Source organism: Vidua chalybeata, chromosome 4 (genome assembly GCF_026979565.1).
Source record: "Vidua chalybeata isolate OUT-0048 chromosome 4, bVidCha1 merged haplotype, whole genome shotgun sequence".
NCBI classification, from domain to species: Eukaryota; Metazoa; Chordata; class Aves; order Passeriformes; family Viduidae; genus Vidua; species Vidua chalybeata.
Window position 1 is genome coordinate 62,360,089 of NC_071533.1, and position 25,731 is coordinate 62,385,819.

A 25,731-nucleotide genomic window follows, 5' to 3' on the forward strand; every position below is an offset into this window, starting at 1 on the left:
TGTTGTTGATGCTTGCCAAATGCCTTGGCCTTTTAATCAAGTCACTGTGTGGGGAGAGAAAGGCTATTTACTTATTCATCAAAAAATATTGCATTCTACCAGCAGTTCCTAGGTTTTGTAAACTGTCTCTGAAAACCTTGGTGAACTCACACATCACATTCAATGGTCTGCAAGTGCTTCTCATTGTAGCAGATCTCTCTCTGAGGTAAGAAGGCCAGCTGAGGTGAAAGAAAGCATTGTCATTCCCTTTGGCTGCAGGAGCATCTGTGTCATTTCAGCTGTGGTGTGACCCTTGTCTGCTGAGATAGGAGTAGACTTTATTAATTTCCACTTGTTCCCCTGACATCAGCCGGAGCTGCAGAGGGTAATTACTCAAAGATAAGGGTCAGCATCTTCTGATGCCAGCAGTTAGCATCAAGTTTATGACCCAAACTTGATATCTCTGTTTCTTGGATAAAAGGAAGTAAAGTGGCAGGTGGTGTCTCTTTAAAACAAAATATTCTGGCAGTCTTTCTGTTGTCAGCAGTTACTGGCTGTGTCTCTTAGGGGGAAAAAAAAGTGATCTTGATTTCTCAAAAGAACTGGACTGACAGCTACAGCTTTTTCAAGTCAAAGTGGTCATTGACCTCATTGTTTCTGCAAGGCCTAATCAGCAAAATAAGGAGAGACCACCAGTTACTATAAGAAAGACATGAGTATTTCAGGACACTTCTATGCTGCACCCAGCAAGGTCATCTGTGGTTGCTGCTCAGCCCTGCCCAAGCTAAGCCCTGTGGGGAAGCTCCCTCTCACCTGTCCTCCTTGTCTGTGCCCACTGTGAAGCTGAGCAAGGCAATGACAACTTTTCAGGTTCAATGTTTGGTACAAAACAGGAATGAGGACACACCATACACAATAAAATACCATCCATAAATAGAGGTTGTGGCTGTTAGGAAGACAAGGTATGGGTGGAGCAGGAAACAGGAAAACAACACACAACAGAAAGAAAATAACCATCTCCTGAGGGAAAAAAAAAAAGAAAAAAGGGTTTATCTGTTAGTTTCTTTTATATAACTAGATGGGCATGACCTTGGGCCAGACTGCTGTACAGCTGCTGAGTACTTGAAAGCCCCTTTCTGCAGGGATAGTACTTTATACCTCTGTACTCTCAGTACAGGATGGATAACATCCCAGAATATCAGTGACTCTCCCCAAGAGGAAGCAGTAATGGAGAGAGAGCCTTTGGGCTGTAATCAGTGTGCCACACACTTTGTCATCTTCCCTGAGTCCCACAGAGCTGCTCCAATGGCTGATTATTTACAGTTCCCCCACTAAATGAGTGCTCTAACACATTTGTACCTCTGATACCAGCTAAAAAACATCACTGGGAGGAGAGAGAGGTACTCTGTGTATGCAAACAAGGGACTTTGTGTATGTTTTTACAAGGGAATCCAGAACCTGTCAAGGAACTATACAAGATTCAAGATGTGCGTGAGCCTCACGGTTTGCCAAGCTTTTACACTTGCTCATGTGTAAATCACAGCAAGCTCGTGATTTGTAGGCTGTGGCTGCTGTGTTGTCCAGAGCACTCTCATGGTCCAGCAGTTGTATCTGCTGCCACTCTAGGAATTTTGGCCCATGGAGACCTGAAACGGCTTGAAAAGGCAGCAGAAATATGAATTACTGGGGAACCCCAGTGTTCACACAGAAAATCAGTGCAAGTCAGCTCTTCTGCACAACCTGCTCTCTGTGTGCTGTTGCGTACATTCTGCACAACCACACTCCAGCCTACAGTCCCTCCTTTCTCTACATGTTCTGGGGCTGCCTGTGCATCAGTTATTCTGTGCAAAGCTCTTCACCACAGCATCTGCCACAGGGGCTTTCACACCTCTGCATTTTGCCCTCTGCAGCAGCTGTTCTGTTTGCCCTTCTCCCTTTGCACCAGCTATTCCATACCTCCATATATCCCAGACAGCAGCCTCACACTCTTTAAAGTTTCTTTTGACTGCTTGAGCCTTTGTTGTTTTAGCAGAAATAAGGAAGAAGGAGGAATTTTTATTTCTTTCTTCCCAAGCTCTGGAGTCTGGAGTGCTGTGCTGAGCATTTCAAGTCCATAGCAAAACACGTAGACACTGGGTTGATGAGAAGTTTATTTAACCTCAAGACATTGCGGGGGCAATGCTGCCTCTGTTTAGGCACCACCAGGCAGGAACTGGTGTTTGTAGACATGCAAGGCTGAGGGTGTACCCCAGGGAGAGTGTGTATGGGCAGTATGGGTGTACTTTCTGTGCCCACATACAGGACTAAAGCCTGAGGATTGCTTTGAAGTAGGGAGAAAATTTTAAAAAGAAAGGAAAAGGGTGTTTACAATATTTTTTATTCATTTTATTCCCTTTATTTACTTGGCTAGCTGTAATCTTCATTTAATTGGACGTGCCCAGAGAAAGCCTCCAAGTCTCTGTTTATTCTGATCCTTATTCCAACAGTAGCAGATTATTTTTGCAACTGTTCTGTAAATAGTAGATTTGGTCTCTTATCCAGGGTTTCCCTTTGCTTAGGAGACTTTTTTGGTTGGTCCAATTCTCCATCTTCTGTCAATCATTAGAGAAAATGTTATATTGCATTTTTATACTCAAAAGTTCCAGTTATATTTACTAGCAGTGAACTAATGCTTAGGGAGAGCAGAACACTGATACAGGAGAGGAATTCAATCTGCAACAATAAAAAAAAAAGAAAAAAGAAAAAAAGAAAAGAAAATATATATTTGAGTTTTTTCCTCTTTTGATTTTTGTCCTCTGGGGAGAAAGGTCAGACAGTGCTGCCCCATCCTCCCTTCCTCTTCCCCTCCCTTTCTCTCTCCCCCAGAGACTGTGAGAATATGTCAGTATTAAACAGCATTTTCCCTATAAAGATCTCTGGAGAATAACAGAAGCAACTTCTTGCTCTTTCTTTGTTCAACAAACACCAGCCAGGCCTTCCCAAACAGCCAACTGAAGCACAGTCAGGAAAAAACAAGTTCTTAAAGACAGCAGTCGCCAAGGAAAATAATTGGGCAGCATGAGGGTTTTGGTGACGCAGCTGCACAGCTGCTGAGTTCAATGACTCTCAATTGCCTCCATCTGAAGTTGTGCTCCACTCTTCAAATGATTTTTACCTTCATTACTATAAATAGCAGGGCAGGATGATTTGCTGCTTGCAGCCCCTGAAGCATCTTGGGGAAAAAACAAAACCACAACCAAAGCCTAACAACTGGACCAACACACAACAAGAAAATAAAAAGCCTTCAAGTGTCTTCTCAGTAAGATCCTAAATGTCAAAGAGAGATCGTGAGGTTATAGAGTAAAATGCTAATGCTTTTGATGATGATTTTCTGACATCTTTGTTGGTCAAGATGTGCAGCACAAGAGTAGTGCCAGCTGCTCTGTTCTCCCTCTGTAGGAAGAAGTCCCCCTCAGGGCTAGTGTCACATAGACTGCTGGTCATTTCATCTGAGCTACCTGTCTAGATGCCCCTTAGCATCAAGGGAAATAAACAGTAGCTTTCCTCTTCTCAGAAAGTAGAGGTTCAAAACAAGTCCAAAAGGTTGTATCCTAAAAATATTTACCATAAAGCTTCCTTCCTCTGAAGAGGCCTCAGATAACCCGAACTGATGTACATGACTGCACTGTACAAATCCTGAGTGTAGTAATATGTGATAATTCATGGTATTGTGTAGGTTTATCTACAAGAGCAATGGAGTAGGCTTTTCTACTGAAGGTAGCAAAATGTTGGTTCCTGACTTGTTTGGGTTTTAAGCTCACTCCCCCGTGACATAACCTAAAGTTATCCACCTACATAACCTAAAGTTATCAGATAACCTAAAGTTATCTGATCTGTGTTTGACATTCATTAATTGCACTTGCCTTTCCAGTTGTTTTGCCACCAAAGCTATTTCTTTCCTGTCTATAAATCCAGGTGCAAGGAACATAGGAAAATACACCTCAACCAGCAGAAATGCTCCCAAAACCCTTTTCTATGTACATAAAAGTATCTGAGCTTGGAAGTCCAACATGTTGGTAGTCCTTGTGGTTGGACACCAGTGCTCTGTTTGCCCCTGCATGTCACCCACTGCCAGGTGTACATCCTGCTGGAAAACGAGCTATTGCTCACATTAAGGGCATAAAGCTGCCAGTTATGCCTCTGCAGAAAGACTTCAACATCTGAAATATGTTACTCCTCTGGGGTTAAATATTGCCATTCTGACCCATAAATCTTAGAGCGAAATTCCCCTTTTAGAGAAAAGCAGAGAAACCTTTGCAGCAGGTTAAGGGAGCTCTGATGTTTTGAAAAACTCTTTGCAGTTTCTCAGTGGTTTGGGATGTCAGATGTTTTATAAAGAGGAAAGTCAATGGGCGAAATCTGAGAAAGTGATGAGAGGGGCAATGATGAGTATATACCATTGTTTTACATGGCTTTTCCCCCCAAAACATCTGTACACATGGTCTCTGGTTTTGTTTGTTTTATTTTTGAGGTAAATTTTCTGAGTGCTTCTGAGATTTTTGTAAGGAGAAGTTGTGAGCTCTTGCTGATCAATGTATTTAATCTTATCGATATAAGGCTAAGCAACCAAAAGCAGGAACTGAACATAATATGGAGGATCTGCAATGTGGTTTTTTTTTTTGGGGGGGGGGGAAGGGGTTAGTTTTTTGTTTTGAGGGTTTTTTGTGTGTTCTCTTGTTTGTTTTTTGCTTCACATCTGTAGCATCAGCTGCAGAAAAAGACATATGAGTAAATTCTGGCAAATTGAAAAAGAGCAGCCTCTGAAGGCAGCCTGGCAAACTTCTCTGTATCACCACTATCAAGCAAGCTTTACTACAACTTATTTATGCCATTTAAACAATTTAATATTTGTGTTGAAAATAAAAATACTGATCTTTACACATTCTGAACTGGTTGGCATTACAAATTTTCATTTAATTGGAACAATATTTGAAAAACTTTAGGAACTATTTTGCTTTCAAACATGGTATGTAACACAACATTTATTTTACACATTACTGAGGAAATTTCACCCAGCAGAGTAAGTTGCTAATGCTGACAACCCTAGTGGTATGGAGTCAGATTCTGGGATGAAAAACTAAGACATAAAGACCCTGTAAAAGATACGTTAAAGTTCCTTTGTCAGCTAATAAAGGCCTGCCATGGAATTTGGGTAGGTTTCTGTAATTCTGCTGACTGCTGCAGGCCAGACGTACCTTTGCCTTTTTATGTAACTGTGAGAGTTTGCAGCAATTGTAATTAATTACAGCAGCTGGGCAAAAGTTATATCCCCCCCCCCCGCTTGCTGATACCCACCTCCATCTGTTTGAGAATATAACTCTGCAGGTGATAAATAAGCATAAAATATAGTTTTCTTTTCTCCTGAAAACTGATTCCTGTTTACATTTACTTCTAATATGCAAAAAATTGCTACAGTTATAATCTTGTTTAGGTCCATGAAATTTGAGGGGTAAATGCAAAAAGATGCTTAAGCTTAAGGTGGTCAGTGAGTAGAAAGTTATGTAGTTAAAAAAATCACAGATTTTGAACAGCTCTTAGCACATTTTCATTTTGCATGTGCAGTGTGGGCTTACAGTGATAGATGTACCCTCTGTGAAATCAAGCCACTGTGGTCTTTTATTTTTAGAGAAAAACAAGAAAGGGGATGTCAAAGAGTGAAAAATGAGCTCCTCACCATCCTGCTTTTATTATTAGCATGGAGGAAAATGGAGGAGAAGAGAAAAGCAGTGGTGGCCTGAAGCTCAGCTTGCTCTTGCTGTGGTTCAGAGTGGCTGGATGATACAGAGGTTTATTTAACTGTGTCTTTACACAGTCCCATTCCCATGGGATTTGAGGTCCAGATTCTCCAGAAGATGTAGGTGGTATTTCATGAATACCTTATAGATTACATGATTCGCTGTGTGTGGTACTTTATTTCCTACAGACTGGCCATAAGACAAAATTTATATGTGTGTGGCAGTATCTAACACCACAGCACTGGTTTGTGTCCTGATTTAGGGGAGAAAGCATCAGAATGTAAACATCTTTACTGGAGGAAAAACTTCCCTCAGGCTCATCTCGACACTTCTAATTACAGAGGCACATTTTGAGGTTCATTTATCTCCCTACAAACACATCAGCAGCTCAGACAGAAAAAAAAAATAAATTACATCACAGAAGAAGGCAAGAAGAAGGAATTTTTTCACATTTTTAATGGCAGCTGTATATAACTAATTTTAAAAATGTGGGTTTTGCTCCATATTAAGCACCTTTAGCTAAAATCACACCATTTCGAGGAGCTACTTCATGTTCAGCATTTCAATTTATCCAAAATAGGAAAGATCTGAATGACATTAAGGCTAAATGCTTAGTGATACATAGCAGCAGCTCATTCTCGCTGTTAATTCACCACCTGTCATTGTGCCAGCTTTAACAAATAGAAAGTTATATTGGTAATAATGTATTACACAGGATAGATTTGGTTTAGATTGAAATTTTCCCCTAAAAAAAGAAAAGAAAAACCAAGCCACTGTAGGTCATTTAACTTTCTTTCGTGTGTGTGTGCAGAGATTAGGAGAATTAGAGAAGGGGGTGTTAGTGGCACAGGAGGAGTTCTGGGTTAAACCCAAGACCTAATCCCATGGCTGTAGCAATAGTATTTTGAAAAATCATTTTTCAGCTGCTATGGTAAATGTTTCTGAAAACAGGAGGAGTTCATAATCTGTTACAACAATGAATCAAAATAACTCCGCTCATTTTCCATGCTAAGTTTCAATAGCTTTGGTAAACACAGAAACAGGAGAGTGGTTGACAATGTAAGGTAACTGAAATCCTGAAAGAGAAAACGGGTAGATTAATTATCTCTGATACTCATCTGCTCCTCATTCCAGGCACAGGAGCTGTGTCTGCTTAACAAATAATCTGGCTGTGGGTCCAGCACAAATACACCACAGAATCCTAGGGCCTGATCCTAAAATCTGGGAAAGAAAACATGTTCTTGAAGTTGAGCACACGATTAATATATTGGTGAACACTGAAATCTGGTCCATGCTGGAATTTTCATGTTTCCAGTATTAAAAAATCTCTCCAAATCTCTTCAAGTGAGTAATCACAATTTGCCAGTCCAACACGTTTTTCATCTGCCATAGGTAGCAAGTTCACAGCAGCCCTGATCTTATGAGATGAAGACACAGCACACACTTCTAATGAGTTCCAGGTTATATATACCACAAAATATACATGATGCATTCATGTTGTGTGTGCATATGCAGTCTATGCAAGCATAAGATATGAAAAGTAGAAATTAATATAAAAATTGTAAAAGTATTCACCAGGGAAATCACAGATGAATTTTGTGGCTAGCAGACATTAAAAAAATCTGACCAGGAATGAGAATCTCACAGGAATGAGAATCATGTGGCAGGAAGAGGGCAAGGGAGGAGGTGGCTGTGGTAAATAAGCCCTGAATTTATACAGATAACAAATTTTCAGCAACTTAATTGAAAAGTAGTGGGGTTGCAGTTTAAATCTATTCCAGACTGTGATCGATGGTGGACTGGTTGTTTAACTCCTCCTCTGCTTCAATTTCTGCATCTATTAGATGTAACTGGTAGCAAAGCTAACACAAAGCATTCTGAAAACTCAGGAAAATAAGATTATGCTATCAAATTGCAAGTTCTGTCTCTATGTGATTTAAAATAACACAACTCAATGAGCCTGTGTGGTCTGCAAGAAGACAGATGTCTAAATGGACACTGGCTCCTCTCTGATATTCACTCCTCTCTGATATTCAGTGAAGTGTCTTCACTGAAACCTTAGCTCATGGCTGTGAACATGTGCTTTTATAGATGTCTGAATTCAGTGTCTCAGCAGGCTAAAGACAACATGCCCAATTAGTCAGGGTGTTGTCTCTAAGCATCGTCCATTTCATTTGGACTGATTTTTCAGTTGATGGTTTATATTTTAATCATTTTTAATCCTGATAAGTCATCACCTATTCTCCAACACATTTTGTTTTTCTGGGTAAAGTCATACTCTATTTCCCCTTTATCAGAAAGAGTCAGTGCTGGTGGTTTTTGGGTTTTGTTTTCTTTTTAATTTTTATACATGTTTTCTTTGTGTGTCAAGTCTCAACTAGTCTACTCTCTTAGGGTATTAGGATTCTTGTAATTAAAAGATAGAATAGTAAATATAAAATTAAACTATCCCTTAGAGAATTTCTTCTTTGTTCTTCATAAGTTAGGGCCATGCTTCCTACCAGAGGAAAAACTCAAGGCTAATGTGTCAAAACAAGATAAATCCTGCCTTGCCAGAAGATCTTCACTTGCTTTTACCTTCTAAGAGGAAGTGACTGGTGCTTGGGTCAAAACTCAGAGAAGTTAAAGCGCAATGATGCTCTCCAATTTTTATAGGGATTGGAGGAAAAAAAACCCCAAATGCAAAAATTGTGCCCGTGTTGACATATCTTACCTGCAGAACCACAGCAAACATTTGTCTGAAAGAGTCAGGTTTTTTTGAAGGCAGCTTGCCATTATCACCCCCCTACCAACTAACTCAACATTACAAGTAGGAAGAGGAAAAATCCCCATAAACATCTTTGTGCTTTGACAATGTGTTTGGTTCTGGAAGGCCTGAAATATCTGGGAGCTGTTGGGTTGTTTGAATATGAAAACCAGCAAAGGATTTTGAGGTGTGCTAGAAGTGGCTAACTAGAAGTTACTTGTCAGCCTCCTTGTAAATCTGTTAGAAAGCAGAATATTCACAGGCTGGCTGATTTTCCCTATTTTTAGGCATGGAATAATATAGCAGTAGGTAATTTAGAAGTAAGTCAAGTAATCTGTGCACTTTATACAGCATAAACTCATCAGGCAGCTATTTGGTACTGGCAAGGCTTCTGAGAAAGCCAGTTTTGAGGGGGAAAATAGAAGACAAGATTTATTCAATTTTCTTTGATACCTCAAGATGCAAGAAAACATCCAGCCTTGCTGCTACTAAAGCCTTCAGAAAACCCTTTAGAGATCATACTACAGCTGTGTGCTCTGTGCTTCACCACTAAGGTCAGGTTGTCAAATTAAATAACTTCTGTCTTTTTTATCCCTGTCTTTCTACTCCCAGCCTTTGCTTTTTGCCAAGTTGACTTTTCCTAATAAAGGCAGCAGACAATCTTGGGAAAACATCAAGCAAAGAAAAGGAGGATTTATGAACAGAAAAATCCAAGAATTTCTAACTTTTTAACAAGAATTGCTACATTTTTATTATCTATATGAAATATTGTAAAAACCAGGAGGGAGATGTAGTGAGGCAAGATTTATTCATTAGCTTATCATGAAGTGTAGGTAAATAAGAAAGCTTCTTTACATGTTAGAAATCAGTATTTTCCTAAAAATAAGCTTTATTTTTTTTTTTGAAAAAAAAAAACATTATCTGATAAATATTGGTGGACTTAATTTTCAGTTGTGACACTGAGAAGCAGTCTGAAAAAGGCAAGGAGTAAATCCAGACACCAGTCAATCCCCTCCATATTTATTGCAAGCACAGACAAGGTACAAGTCTTTGTGGTAAGATACAAGCTGTTGAGATCTGGTCTAAGATCAACAAAGTCCTTTTGCATCTGTCATGAAATAGCTATAATTTTATGTTAAGAGGTGACCTGGATTTGAGCCAAGTGGCCAAGTGGAAAATATACTGCCAGTTTTAGGATCTGTATAAATTACTAAGCTGACTTCTTCTGAAGAAACAAAGCTAAAAGTGTTCAGATCCCTTTCAAACATTGCAAGAATCAAATTACAAATATATATCAAATATAAATACATAAAATCAAATGGAGGGCAACCTAGTTCTTGCCTTGCCTGGCTTGGCCTCTCCTATTCAGTGCTCTCCTATTCTATTTTATGTTTTTCCATTCTGTCCTCACCTGACTTGACCTTACTGTGGTAGTGAATAAAAATGTGACTATGCAGTCACTGGGTGTTATTCACTAATGCTCTTCTCAAGGAATGCATGCAGTTGGTAAAAATAATAGGATTATGTAATAGTCTGCACTTTTTAGCTAAATAAAACAGAGTAAGTTTAACATCTAAGAAAATGTTGTCCTCAAATCAGAGTTTTAGACCAGCTTAGGCGTACCCTGAATTTTAATCATAGATTCAAGGAATCACTAAGGTTGGAAAAGTCCTCCAAGTTCTTTGGCATCACTTAAGGTTGTTTCCTCTTGTCCTGTTATCTGGGAGAAGGGGCTGAACCCCACTGGCTACAACCTTCCTTCAGTGGTTTTAGTGAGCAATAGGGTCCCTCCTGAGCCTTCTTTTCTCCAGAGTAAGCACCCCCAGCTCCCACAGCTGCTCCTCATCAGACTTATGCTCCAGACCCTTCACCAGCCCCATCGACCTCCTCTGGCCACTCTCAGCACCTCAGTGTCTTTGTTATTGTGAGGGGCCCAGAACTGAACACAGAACTGAGATGTGACCTCACCAGTGCTGAGTACAGGAGGGCTAGCATTTACTGAATAGTGAAGGCTTTTAGACTAGAGGGCCAATGCTGCTGTTGAAGTGAGAAATATAAAGCCACAAGTAACTGTAATTACTTGAAAGAGAAAACAGAGCACACAGTCCCACAGAAACAGCCTAGATGTCATATTACTTTTTTCTTGGGTTAATAGAGGGGTATCTCAAGAATCAAAATAATAACCTTCAACTCAAAATACCAGATCTAATGTATAATTAGAATAAGATGCAATAGAAAAATCTTGTTGCAGTCTCTAATATTGTGAGAGTTTGTCAGTGTACCTCTGATGTATAAAGAACTAACAAAAATCATATTTTCAATACTGATGCAGCAGTAAGATAAAATGTAATCACACCAAAGCCAGTTTCATAACATTTATTTTGGAGCTGGATGTACTGATAGAAACACTCAACTTCAGTATTGCCCCTTGCCTCTTATAGCCTGGAGGCACATTTTTTCATACACAAATAATTCTTATGACATTTCTTGTAACACTATCTCATTGTTCAAACAGGAATTGAATATGAAACAGATATCTCTTTTTAACTCTACAAATTGTGGCAACTGTTTTGTTACAGCAGATATTTTGTTCCTCTGGGAGAATCTCCCAATTAGTGGTGGCCTTTTGTAAGAATGCTTTATAAAATTGGCTGAAAACTGAAAAAGTAACCCATAATAATATCATAGCCTTGAATTTTGAGCCTGTACTTACTTCTGCAATTAGATCAGATCTTTTCCCAGTTACTTTTCTAAATCCATTTATGGTGATACAGAAGGTAGTATGACCAATAATGGAAGTTTAAGAAGACTCCAATCGAATAGCTTTAATCCCATTCTCAAGAGCAAGTAATAAAATTCTATCCTTTAGGAAAGAGTTATCAGATCTCACAAAATAACCTTTACAACCCTACTTTCCAGTTCCAAATAAAGTGGATGTAGTTCTGATAAGACTATTATTAGGATTTTCCTTTCTGGGGCATAAATGAATTCAAATTCCCTTTAGAAAACTAAATATTTACTGCTTCATGTACCACAGTGAATTGGGTCTCCTTTCCTACTGTGGACTGGAACTGCTTCAGAGCAACAACTGATCCCTCTCTCTGTGTGCACAGCCTGTAGCCCAGCCACTACTGAACTCTAAATAAGTGCATTGACTCACACACTCACTCTGTCTTAGCGTGGGTTTGTGGTCTGATAGATTTCCCAAAAGCTTTGAGAATTTAGTCCGAGATTTTTTGCCTGCCTGGCATACGGTTTAATGCACAAGCAAGAGTGTTGGAGTACACTTTTTTTTACTACTTCTCCCTCATCAATAGTAAAAGACTTCACCTGTGAAATTTTCTAACAGGCTGGAGTGCAACAGTGGAGCCACAGAAGTCAGTGAACGTGGGTAGTCATGGACTGAGCAATTCTGGGGTCAGTCCTATGGCTTGCAGGGAAACCCTCACCTCCACCTCAGCTTCCTTGATCTGTTGAAGGCCTTATCCCAGTGTGGGCTCTGAGCAGTGCCTGTCAGACCAGCCCATCCAGCAGATGTGCTGCACTCAGCCATGTGCTTACTCATTAAGAGGAAGAAGGGACAGCAATTTCTTCACTTTTGTACTTACTGGAACTTGGACACTATGGAAAGGTTCAGGGTTTTTCGGTTGGTTTATTGGTTGTTTTTTTCCATGTCTTCTATTTCTTCCTTTCCACACAGGGCAAGAATTTAGTTCCATTCAGACCAGTTGACCTTTAAGTTCTGAACAGATTCCTCTCATGAATTATAACAAATACATTATCTAATTGTACTGGAAATAAGAACTGGGATCACTGGATTTTCTTACTCAGTATTCTGTGAGTTCTGTATGATTCCTGCCCCAAGGGAAAAAAACAGAAACCAGACTGGATTATGAGAACTGGGGTCTGAGAAGCTATCTGAAATAAGTCTTAACTGAGATTAGATACAGGCGTCCAGTATTGCAATATTGAAATGCTTCTCAAGTGCCATCAGTTCTGAGAAACATCCAAACTTCAACCTACAGCTGCCTCTCTGCCTCTACCCAATGTCAATGCAGCTGTGATAAGACTAGGACAAAAGGTCCCTGTGTAATTGTCAGCTTTAGAGCTCTTTTCCTTCCACTCAACTTTATTTTTATTTGTCGTTAGTCACTGGCCATTTTTAGAGACTTTCACTAAGAGCAGTGCAAGTGAGCTCTGAGTGGAAGAAAGTCTTAAATCAATGTGAAATGCTTTCAGAAAGAGGTGGTATATACATATCCTTTCTTCTTTGTGGGTGGCTCCAGAGAATAATGAGCCTACTTTTTATACAGAGGCAAAAGGGCAAGACAGGAGAAAAAGTTTGACCCAACAGTAAGCATCACTGTAAGCAGCTCAGGGGGAGGAGGGTAATGCAAACACAGCTCCATAAGATGGAAGGCACTTTATTGAAAGCAGCTGGCAAGCAGAGAAATAGGATATTTTGGCACCATCAGAAACTTTATCAAGACTTAGCCATGTAAGGTTGCATTGATTGTTATTTATAGCATCAGCTTAGAGGGGGTATGGAAATTATACCAGGAGCCTCATTAGTATCAGCATGAGACTTGTGTCCAATCTTTCTGCTCTAGTGATTGTATTCATTCCATAGCACAGATAGAGCATGCAGCCAGGGAGAAATCTTCTCAGTGGCTTTCAGCCTGATTGTGGAGGAAAAATGTAAAAATGGAGGGCAACTGCAATACTGACCAGGCAAGACCATTTTTTTCCTGTCTTTTTGTAGAGCCTCAGATGTATACTGCCACCCCTCTCCAACAGAAAGCAGATTTCTGTTTCCTTCAAATATTAAATCATTGGAAAACAGAAAGTTTCTAGAGATAAAGCTTTAAAAATCTGATCTTATTTTTATCAGAAGAGAGTATATAATCCACTCGCAGATATGCAAGTTATCTACTGTGTGGCAAAATCTGTCATGAATTGGTTTTAATTGTAAACATCTTATTAATTTGAGAATTTTTCGGTCTTTTGGGAACTTTTTTTCTTTAGCTAGTGTTGCATCCCGGAGTTTGGGTTTAGATGAGGGTTTTTAATTTATGTTAAAATAAGCCAAGTTCTGTAATCCCGCGTTTCCCCCGTGTTGTTCCCCCCGCGGTTTCTGGCCCCACGCTGCCCGCTGCCGGCTCTTACCCCTGTGCCGCTCCTGTAACCACCCTGCCGTCCGGCCCCGGGAAACCCCGTGCTGGCCGCCCCGAGCCACACGGTCCCGCTCAGCCCGCTCTGGCTCGGTGCCCGCCCCTGCGGGGTTCTCTGGTTGGTCGCTGTTGCTGACGTCACCGCCACGGCAGCCGCCCCTATTGGCCGGCAGGCCGTGGATCCTCTCGCCCCGCCCCTCCATAAAGCCCTATCCCGCCGGCAGTCAGGCGCCATTTTCTCCCATGCGAGTGGCGGGAGCGGTCGCGTCTTTCCATCGAACCGCGCCACGTGACCAATAAACCGTTCCTGCCAGGCACGGAGTAAATGGACAAATTCCTTCCTCTTTGCCGGGTCCCTAGCGCACGGTAACAGAGACTGGCCGGCCCACGCGCCCGAGACACGGAGCCGTGTCCGGGAACCCGCGGCAGCAAACCCCGGCAGCACGTGGAAGCTACGCCACAGCCGGGCTCCCAAGAGCTGCGTGCAGCCGGGGAGAGCAAAAACCCACGCCGCAATTGGCGCCCGAACGTGGTGCCGAGGCCAGCGCTGAGCTGATCGCGTGGACGGAGGTTCACCGCGGAGCTTCAGGAACAGCGCCGGGAGCCGCCGCCGCCGCCCAGGGGCCGCGCCGCCGCCAAGCCAGAGCGGGCAGCGATCCGCGCCGGACCACAGCTCCGTGCCGGACGGAAACCGAGAGCAGGGGCTCTCCAAAGTACGTCAGTGAAGTCTCCGTCGCCCACGGGGGACCAGACAGTGTGTCCCGCGTGGGACAGGAAGTGCAAACTTTCGCAGCCAGGAGGGCAGAAGAAAGGACACCTCCCGGGACTCCCGGACCCTGGTGGCAGCTTTGCTTTGCAGAGACTTCAGTCTGGTAAGTATTAGTCGTGGAAACGTGTCCAGCTAATACGGGGAGGGCTGGCCGTGTTCCCGAGGTTGGGACGTGCGGCGCGCAGCACGAACGGCAGCCGCTGGAGTCGCCTGCGTTTTTTTTGCTTTTTTTTTCTTTTTTACTGCCCCAGGGGTGAGGTGGTTTGGGTGGAAGAAGCATGGGGACCGTGCTATCTGCCCAACAAAAGGAATTTTATTCCCAAGTTAAAGAAATCCTTTTGGTGAAGGGCCGATACCCAAAAAATTTAGTTAAGAAATTTGTCCGGTGGTTGTTCTTTGCTTTCCCCCGTCTGTCTACCGAGGACGCGCGCAAAACAGAATTTTGGGAGCAAGTGGGAAAAAAGGCTAGCAGAGGGGATCGGTAGGGATCCCTCCATAGATGACTACTTCCCTAAATTCCATTTGTTGATCACAGATGTAGTAAAATCAGACCCCGCGCGAAACTCGGTTGGGGAAAGGAAAGAACCATCCGGAAAATCTGCTACTCCCTCTGAATCTGTTTCCCCATCCCCTTCTCCTACCCCTTCTTCCCCTAACCCGGTTGGGCGAGGGGGAGCACCCCGTCGATCTGAGACGCAGGGCAGCTCCACAAACGTGGACCGTGCGCCTGGCTCCCCCAAGCCACCCCGGCGTCCCTGCCTTAGCGAGATCGGTCGATTCGCTGAGGCCACGACCCTAAACCCCTTTTCCAGTCCCTTTTTCCCAGTTGAAAATCCCAGTTTCGGCGCTACCCCGCGCAGTTCTGTTTCTTTAAACCCCTTTCTTTGTTCCTCTGAGGAGGCCGAGGCCACGTGGTCGATCCCTTTGTCTTCCCAAGATGGAGGGCGGCCACGTGGCAGGGTCTCTTCTTCCCACAACCCCTTTCCATTCTTTGTTCCCGATGTCCCCGCCTTTGACCAAACCCCCACCTGCCTCCCTGTGGGCGTGGGCGCTGCCCCCTCAGGAGTTCAGGTTACTCCCTCACCTATTGTTCCCTCTCGTGTGGGTGTTCCCTCCAGTCCTTTGCATGTCGTCCCTGCTGAGTCATCGACTCCGCCCTCCTCCACCAGGGAGAGCTCTGCCATCTCCACCCCGCTGCCTGAGGGAGGCAGCCCCCGTCCTGTTGCCCGCACCCTGTCCCCATCTTCCCATGGGTCCCGGAGATCCGGGCGGGAGGGAAGAGGGGGGAGGGAGGAGCGGGAACCCCTACCCCCATCTTCCCATGGGCCCCGGAGAGCCGGGCGGGAGGGAAGAGGAGAGGGGGGGGGACGGGAACCCCTACCTCCAAGTTCCCATGGGCCCCAGACGTCTGGGCGGGAGGGAAAAGGAGGGGGGGGGGAATCGGAGCCCCTGCCTCCACATTCCCATGGTTCCCGGAAACCCGGGAGGGAGGGAAGCAGGGGGATGTGAGTTTCTGAGCATTTTCCAGATTCCGTGGAATGGGTCGAGCCGACAGATGAGAGGCACGTAGAGGGATCGGAGGTTCAGGACAAGTTTGTCCTGGAAGCGGCATCCATGAACACTGCTGCCTTGGATGCCGTGCCCCCAAAGAACGCTGGTCCGAAGCAGCCTCCAGCAAGACGCCAGTGCTTCCACTGCAATCAGAGAGGACATTTTGTGGTTCAATGTCCGTTTCTGGGCAGGGCACCCCCAGGGACAGGGGGAGAGGGGAGAGGGGGGGAGGGAGATCCCATTCCCCCAAAAAACTGAAGAAACAACGCGCACCTGCCTCGCGTGAAGATAAAAGTAAGGCAGGCCACAGCACCTTAAGGGGAGCTGTGAGTTATCAAGTAACTGTGCAGGTGGTAGTTCAGAACATCAGGGTGCCTTTGAGCATGGCAGATGACCCCACCAATCGGGGGGTTGCATCAAACCGCAGGCGACGCAAAAGAAAAAGGACCCTACAATCTCCTTAAAAAATGTTTTTCCCCAAAGCCCCAGTCTGTGTGTGTCCCAAATCCCCATGTTTGTAATAAAGTTGCCTCCCAGTTTCCCTATCCCTAAACACCCGGAAAAGAACCAACCCCAGCACCATCTTCAGGCCCTCTCCACCTGTGTAGCAGTCACCGCAGCTGCAGCAGCAGAAGAAGCTGGGAGAAGAGGCCACCGCTTGAGAGACTGAATCAACACCACTGCTTTCTTTTTATATTAAGCGGGGAGATGTTGCATCCCGGAGTTTGGGTTTAGATGAGGGTTTTTAATTTATGTTAAAATAAGCCAAGTTCTGTAATCCCGCGTTTCCCCCGCGTTGTTCCCCCCCGCGGTTTCTGCCCCCATGTTGCCCGCTGCCGGCTCTTACCCCTGTGCCGCTCCTGTAGCCACCCTGCCGTCCGGCCCCGGGAAACCCCGTGCTGGCCGCCCCGAGCCGCACGGTCCCGCTCAGCCCGCTCTGGCTCGGTGTCCGCCCCTGCGGGGTTCTCTGGTTGGTCGCTGTTGCTGACGTCACCGCCACGGCAGCCGCCCCTATTGGCCGGCAGGCCGTGGATCCTCTCGCCCCGCCCCTCTATAAAGCCCTATCCCGCCGGCAGTCAGGCGCCATTTTCTCCCATGCGAGTGCCGGGAGCGGTCGCGTCTTTCCATCGAACCGCGCCACGTGACCAATAAACCGTTCCTGCCAAGCGCGGAGTAAATGGACAAATTCCTTCCTCTTTGCCGGGTCCCTAGCGCACGGTAACAGAGACTGGCCGGCCCACGCGCCCGAGACACGGAGCCGTGTCCGGGAACCCGCGGCAGCAAACCCCGGCAGCACGTGGAAGCTACGCCACAGCCGGGCTCCCAAGAGCTGCGTGCAGCCGGGGAGAGCAAAAAACCAGCGCCGCAAGCTAGGTCACCTGATCCTGAGCCAAGTCAAAGAGATGGCTGATTGATTGTTTAAACCAAGATGCTGCCAGTTGCTAATGCTGCCTGTATAATACAAATGGCACTATAGGTGTCACAGCTCTGATTTAGGCCTAATTTTCAGGCAGTCTGTATGTGGTGCAGGCTCATTTTTAATATTTGCTATACTCTTTTTTTTTTTTTTTTTTTTTTGATTTAAAAAGCCCTTTTTCAGGTCGGAGCAGCTGGTGTGTCTCTCCCACTAGATCTTTTCAAGGAAAAACTGAAAGAGGCTTTGCTTTCAAAGGGTTTGAAGGCCTGGAATGTATATTTGAGGGCTTTGGTACTTAGCTGGTTTGCAGAATGTATCATCAGAGAATTGCAGAATGGGGCAGACAGAACTTGAGGAGTCTCAGTTTATATGAAGAGCAGAACTGCAAAAATGTTATTGAAAAGAAAAATCGTGGCTTGAAGTGTAGAACTTCCCCATGTGCTTACTGCTGCTTATTGTCTGCATTTAATAGCATATCCAGATTTTTAAAATTCAGACTCATTTGCAATCTGCCATTATTCTACTAGTTTTATATCAGGTAGATTAAGTGGAAAAAGACGTGCAATAGCACTATAATTTGAAATTCTGTGTTCCTGTGGGAGTCTGTTAATTTCCAAACATTGCAGTTCAGGCTATAACTGAATGACTGGGATAGAAGTTAACAGTCTGATGCTTTTCAGTATTAAGCCTTAGCTGAATTGGATTTAAAGTTGTTGAATTTCTTTAATGCAGGTTTATTTTGCATTCTGTACTGTCCTTAATAGTTTCATTGACTTATTGATGGTGATAAAGCACACGTGAAATACAGCCCTGTCAGTAATTAAAACATCTGATTTAACTCGTCTCCAATTTGGTGCAGGTATTCCTAATTGCTTTACCTCTGAATTTTTCTCCTTTGTGAATAAATTACTCAGGAAAACTTATCCTGACCATCACTCTCATATCTGGAGTTCTATTGTGCTCAACCAGTGCATCCATCCAATTTTTTTCTCTCAGACTAAATGACATTTTAGTACTTTTTCTTGTCTTATGCTTTGGCTATTACAGGAAAATCCAGAATGTCTGGGCCATTAATATATTATTTTCAGATGAGATTTTTATATGCAAATTCATTTTCTCCTTTTTTAAGTTCTGATCTGATCTACCATTGACAATGGTTCCCTTCAAGTCTTTATGAGGGCTAATTAGATCTACTACAACTCATGAACATTTGAACTGGCACTTTGAAATTTATTCTTCTTAACTCTTTCCCATTACTGTTAAAAATCAGATGGAGTACAATCCTATATATTTTCAAATGGTGTATTTTTTCTCATTGCCACTGCAGAGATCCTTCTGCATCATTTATCTCCAACACTGCTTCCTCTCCTGGACTTTATTACATTTGCAGACAAACTTGAGGATTCCTAGAGGCACTTTTACTGAGAAATTACCTGCAATGTGCATTTTTCTGTAACTCTGAAAGAATGTCTTTTATTCCCTAGTAGTGTTTTATGGTGTTTCCTTTAAGATTGGGCTTCTGCAATCAGAAATTTCCAACCCCACAAAGACCTTTTAAACTTACTCTCTTGTAAGCTGTCAAGAAGTGACTGAAGTTGTGTAATCTTGCATTTTCTGGGCCACAACTGTTGAAAGGAGAATCAGGCTGCTATTCTGAAGTGAGCTATTAAATAATGATAGAGGATTGTATGGTTTCTGGTGACTGCAGACAGACATTAAACATCCTGTGCCTCCCATTTGCATAAACATTGGGTTGGAAATAACTAGGGTCAGTAGTCTTTAAAATGCTCAGTAACCACCTGGCTACCATTAGGGATTAAACATGCAAGGCCTGCTTCAGGGCATGAGTGAGATGTGGGCTCGGGATCGTGCCCAGGCTGTGACCAACACCTGCTCATCACACAGCACTGGCTAAGGGCAGAGGGAGGGGAGCAGAATATCAAAATGACCAATAACACAGGTCAACAGCAGTGTTTTTGTGCCCTGCAAGTCATCACTCCTCCTAGTTCCTCAAAAACTTAGGTGGAACACAGAACCATAAAAGAGGTTTCTGCTTTCCTAGAAGAAAACTGTGTTTCCTACATGAATGCTTCTAAAGCCTCTGTAATGTATTTAAAATTGTTTAAGGATATTCCCTATGCCTAGTACCTGTACCAAAGTTAGAAAAAGCAGCATTCTCCACTGATTTCATGGGAAATGAGAGGTTCCTAATAAAGATTCCAAAGGCTGAGATATGAATATCTCCCTTTGTAACTGTTGTTGGGTACCTATTCAAGTGTGACCAGGGAGAGAGCAGCATTATGTATTAACCTCCGAGTTCTGAAGTAGGAGTTAGGGATATTCATTTTAAATATTTGTAGAGATTCCCACAGAGATAATGACAATCAAGGAGAGAATTTGATAAAGTGGGAAGGGGGGAAAATGCTATTAGGCAAATTGGAACTCTAGGGTAATGTGGTGAAAAGAGACAGGCTGAAGAATAGAGGAGTGTCTGGCAAATGTTATATAACTGAAATTATTCTGGCCAGCTTTGGGTAGAGAAGAGCCAAAACCCAGAGCAAAAACCAGGTTCTGGTAAGGACCGCCCAGAATGAAGAATTGGAATGGAAAAAACTTGTGAAGCACTTTCCAACTGTCCCAAATTCCTTTGTCAGTAATGTTATGTGCTCTTTACGAATTGCCTTGGATGGGGCTGGAGGTGGTGAGGTAGTGTCTAAGCTTCAGCATGTACCTTGCAACTTCCATGCATGAGCAAGCTGAACTGGAGGAATGTTGAGTTCCTCAATGTTTCTGCAGAAGGAAAAAAGAAATTCTATTTAATTGCTGACTTTTTTTCAGTTTGCCTACCAGCACTAAGCCATTGTTAGAACACTCAGATCATTTTCTCCAGAAAATGCACTACCAGCAGAGCAGCTGTGGTGTTTCAGTGAAGCATCTAAAATTAAATCACATTAAGCCATCTAATTTCTTATTTTCCCATTCCAGTAAAGTCTGTTTTCTGGTTCAAAAACATCTTGAGTGCCCTCAGCTTTTTATGACCTACATTCCATGCATTAGATAGTCTCACCCTGCCCCCACCAACAAGTGACAGACACCCAAGGACAAAATGTCAATAATATTTTCCCAGAAATAGTGATGATGCATGTCTGAGTCAGGGAGAGAGAAACCATGGGTATATAAACAATACAAGCACAGAAAGATGAGAATGATGCAAAGAGAATCTGACAGAGTTTTTTGTGTTCATAGTTTTTCATAAACACTCAGTATATTCAATACTGAAGCAGTGCTATTTTCCTTTCAAAGTATTGGAGGTAAAATAATTGTTGTTTCACCACTTCAAAGGTGTTAGACACTTTCTTCTCCTTCCTATAATTCTCTATTGCGTAAAAGGAAAATTATTTTAAACTTGTATAACTCAAGTGTGTGATGATGCAATTCTAATTTTTTACCCAGATACTTATTAACGATGTCTATTGGCATGACATTTATTAGATACATATTCCTGAAATATGTCTGAGTAGTGCTGTTACTGAAGTTTTGAAGAAGAGTGTTGAAGCACAGAGATTTGAAGACAACCCAAAGGAACCCAGAACAACCAACAATGCAATAGGTTGAAGCTGATGGTAATCCAAAAATACATAGTCTTCTTGAATGTCTAAGCCTCCTTTTGTTTTTTGATCCATATGATTGAGATTTCGTACTTCAAAACATGTAACTTTTTTGATAGTATGAGATTGAAGATTGTGATGCAAATGGATTTGGTGGTAGTGGGTAATCTGTTGATTTTCAGAACAAAAAGGCAGATCATAAAATGCATCGTAGAATGGCTTGAGTTGGAAGGAACTGTAAAGATCTACTTCCAGCCCCCCTGCCACAGACAGTGATGCCTTTCACTAGACCAAGTTGCTCAAAGCTCTAAAGTGTCCTTGAACTCTTCCAGGGATGGGGCACCCATGACTTCTCTGCACAATCTATCCCAGTATCTTGCCACCCTCACAGGAAAGTTCTTTCAAACACCTAAGCTTAACCTACTCTCCTGCAGCCTAAAGCTCCCTGGTCCTGTCACTACAAGCTCCTGTAGCCCCTCTCAATCTTCCTTGCAGGCCCCCTTCAGGTACCAGAAGGCCACAATTAGCTCACCCTGATGCCTTCTCTTCTCCAGGCTGAACAATCCCAAATGTCTTAGCATTTCCTCACAGCCAACAAGTAAATAATGGACTTTAGATGGCACAGAAGGAGCAAAGGTCTTTTTAGCAAAGTATTCTGAACTTTTGAGTAGCCAGTAACATCTTAAATTGGGTAGGAAAATGGCAAATAATCAGTAATATGTAGTCTTTGTATTATTCTACCAGGAAAATATTCCCCAATGACTTAGGGAATTTGAGATTCAGGTTATATCCCTCTATTTTTCAGTGATAACTGATGTGGTTGAGGGAGTCCTAATACCACCATTTCTGGTGGTAAGGCATTAGCAACACTTAGGACAGTAACTGAAAAATGTCAATGTGTGTGATAGTTTTTGTCCCTGTAATCCCATTCACACTAAGGAGAAGCAAGTACAGACTGAGTTCGTCCACTTATATTGGCAAATCAATTGCACAGATTTCATCAGAATATGCTGGGTGGCTTCAGTGGCTGGATGAAAAAGTATTAATTTGGAAACACAAAGTACAACAGTCCAGCCAGTGGTTTTCCATGACTCTTTTATACAGAGCTCTTACATCTCCATTTCTGTATCCAAAAAAATCAGTGTTTTGATTCTGTAATGTGTTTTGTAAACATTCTGCTTGTCACACTATAAATTGTTTTTCTCTTTTGAGGGTAAGTTTTTGGTGTCTGGATGTTTCAAACAGGCCAAGCAAATTGAGATACCAAATTTTGTTACATACAGAGATAAGAAATTTAATGGTATAGATCTAGCCCATAGGTTGTTTTCCTAAGAGAATTTTGATGCACCAGCATTTTTAATTAATTGACCCTCTGAGTACAAAGAATAAGTGTGTATGAAAGTACTTGGGTTCCTTTGAAAAGCAGGGGTAAAACTGGACATCTTGGAAAATACATAACACATGTATTAAGCAAGGAGAAGCTTAATGCTAACCAATAGGAAAAACTAAGAATGGTTTTTATGTGTTATGAATACTATTCCTCTCCAGAGCACAGACTCTGGATTCAAGCCTACTGAATGATGTATCCATACATTTTAGAGTTTGGAGGGTCTTCTGTGGCTGGAGATTTACGTCTGGTTTTTGAAAGAATAATGCTTCATGCTTTTCTTTGAAAATAGTACTCCTCAAGACAAGTGATTCCCTTGTTTTATGAGTCTTATGCTTTAAGCTCTTACCAGGCAAGGAGCTGGGCCAGACAGGCACTGAATGAGGGGCATTCAGCCATGCTTTCATGCCAAATAGCAGTGCTCTGGCCCCCTGGGCTGGGCTGGGCTGAACTGGAACTCTCCCTCTCCACTAAGCCAACAGGAACCCAAGGTCCAATGGGGAACAAAGCCAGGAGTATGCATCTTGTGGCTGGTGTGGAGGAGGGAGTCTTGTGTTTTGGTCCACTCTAGCACAGATAAAATCTGCACTGAACATTTTTTTAAGAGAATATGGAGGGAAATTTATATTACATACGTGAACAGTATTCTGTCTTCTTCAAGATCAGCAGTCTCTCCAAAGTGGACCTCTGGGCAAAGCTGGAGAATGGCTTCTGCCAGTATCCCAGATAGGCACAGGGCAGGAAGCATCCAGCCTGAGACATTTGGGCATTGGTACCTTTGTTCTACCAAAGTCCTCTGTTCATGGTCTAAGCTCCTCACTGATGTAGCTGTCAAAGACCCAAATCTGCTCTATTTAAACCAAGGTCTGAATCCAGACCTCCTCTTGCCTGCAGCCTTACTGCAAATCCAGTAAGATATATCTTAAAGCCACTGCTTTAAGATGCAGCCCAAGGACTTCTAAGTTTGGGAAGCATTTCTTCCTCTGAAAATTGATCTCCCCAGATTTCCTTCTTTTCAGAAAGATGAAAATATTTTCTAAGAAAATCCCAAACCAGCAGTGCTGGATTAGAATTCTAACAAGTCACCTTTCTGTCACCCTTGCTGTAGGAAGCTTTGGAGAGCACAGACAGAATATACCCTCCTTTAGCTCAAGTAAGCTTCAACCTTTCTGCTGTAAGCAAGAGGAAGAGTTTAATTCCATGGAGCTGAGTTTTTGGTGTTTGATGCTGACTGAAATGGGTAGCTTTGCTGGCACTGGTGTGACACAGAATGACTGTACAAAGTCAGAGGCCAAACTAAACTGTGGAAAAATCTGCGACTGACTCTTCTTAACCTCAACAGTAGGTGAAATAGAACTGCAATGGCACCTTAGGTTTTTCCAACCACAAACAAATATCTGTGCTTTTTTGGTTCAGTATACCAAATTCAGAAAAAGTATCCCGATTGGTTTGTAATTTTCTTCTTTGGTTTCAAAAAGAAAGAACTGAGCACTGAAATGAACTATGGATCACATAAATTCTGGTATCCAGAATAAAATTTCTTAGATCAGGAACTAAAATAAGGAAATCTCATGTGATGAAAAAGAAAATACACAAGGAACATTTCATATTTTAGGGAATTGTATGTGCCAGCACATGCAGAATAAATTTTAAATGCCACAGGCAAATCTAGAAACTAAAATCAGGCACTGAAATCTTAAGAAACCAATCTTTAAGCACAGGCATTTTCCTTCCATTGATATGAAGCAGCATTTTACACAAACCCACTGTATCATCATTGTACGAAATCAATTAACAAAGGCCTGCCTATTTGTTGTTTTTCTACCAAATAATGATTTTTAGGTTATGAAGCATTCAAATTCCTTTACTGTGTTTTAGGCCATGTCCTAGTTGGAGATTACTGTAATTATGAGTTAGGTGACCAGATTGTGCAAATGCTCTTTGTCTAGTTCAGTGCAACATCAGTCAGATCTGAGTGTTTTTCACCAAAACCTCACCAGAATTCACACTGAATATGGAAGAGACATTTTTAGGCTTCATTTAGAGATGATGGAGCCATTGGTACAGTTAAACCACCAGAGGACATCAGATTTCTGGCTTAGACAGCAGTGTCATCTTAAACCACTGTACCCATTTCTGACCAGGCCTGATTTCATATTTCTTGTAAAAGAAATAGAGGTATTTCATCATATATCATTGCTGAGCACAGCAGGGTGCTGTCAAGCAGTTCAATAATTTATAGCAGAAATAAATTGACATAACTTATAGAGACCAGCTGTGAAGAAGAAAAATGCATTATAGATCACCAATGGGTTTCACAGCTACTATCTGGCAACAGCAAGGGGTGAGGCTTAGGAAGCTGGGTATCAATTGCAGGCTAAAAAAAGTATGTTATGACTCTCAACTTGTCACTTCATGTCTCACCTTGTCCAACATGTTCCTATGACTGCATTCTGGGCCTCTTATTCCAAGTAATTAATCCAGGCCCACTTTCCATCCTCCAGAAAAGATTTAAATCTTTGTTCACTCATTTTCAGAGTGAAAATGGTCTTCACTGGTCTGTCTTTGCCCCCTCTCCAGTTCTTAGTAGACCATTTCTCCTCTGTGCTTCTTCCCATCAAAGTTCATGTTTCACCTTGATTTTTATTTATTCTATACCAAGAAATCTGACCCCAAAGAGGAAATCTGGAAGATGCCCTATTTCCAACTCTGTGAGACCAGTACTACAGCAGATGTGAGAAGATGAAGGCTGTTCACTGAGGACAGAACTGGGGCTGTTTTGCTTTTAAAACAGAAGCTGTTTCTGCTGAGCCCATTTAATCTATGATATCACAGAAGTTTATCTTGTAAAACTTTGTCTAGATTTGGTGGAAAGAAGTGAAAACATGCTTCATTTAAGAAAGCATAGTTTTCACTGTATTTCCAATGTGTCTTGTAGCACAGTCTTCCAGCTTCTCCAAGAAAATGTGTACTTTTAACACTGCAAAAGAGATTTAATTTTCTTGGTTTTGTTCTTGAAGAAAGCTGGACAGTTGTGCAATTTTGGCTGACACTTGCCAATAAAATTCAGCCTAAGGCTGTATTTTCTGAGCTACATGTAAAACTGCAGCCCAAACCATTCAGGTCTGGCAAAGCTATATGCTGTTAAATACAGAGCCTTGTAAGTGGAAGTGTTGGTAATATTTAATAGTAGGCAGTGCTACCAACTCCACCTGTAGGATATCTTAAATCTACTATTAGGTCTATAAATAAGATCATGCTAAAAGTAATATTAAAACAGTAACAAACATGTTTTTATCAAACCTGAAGTGTCATGAAAGGTTTTACAG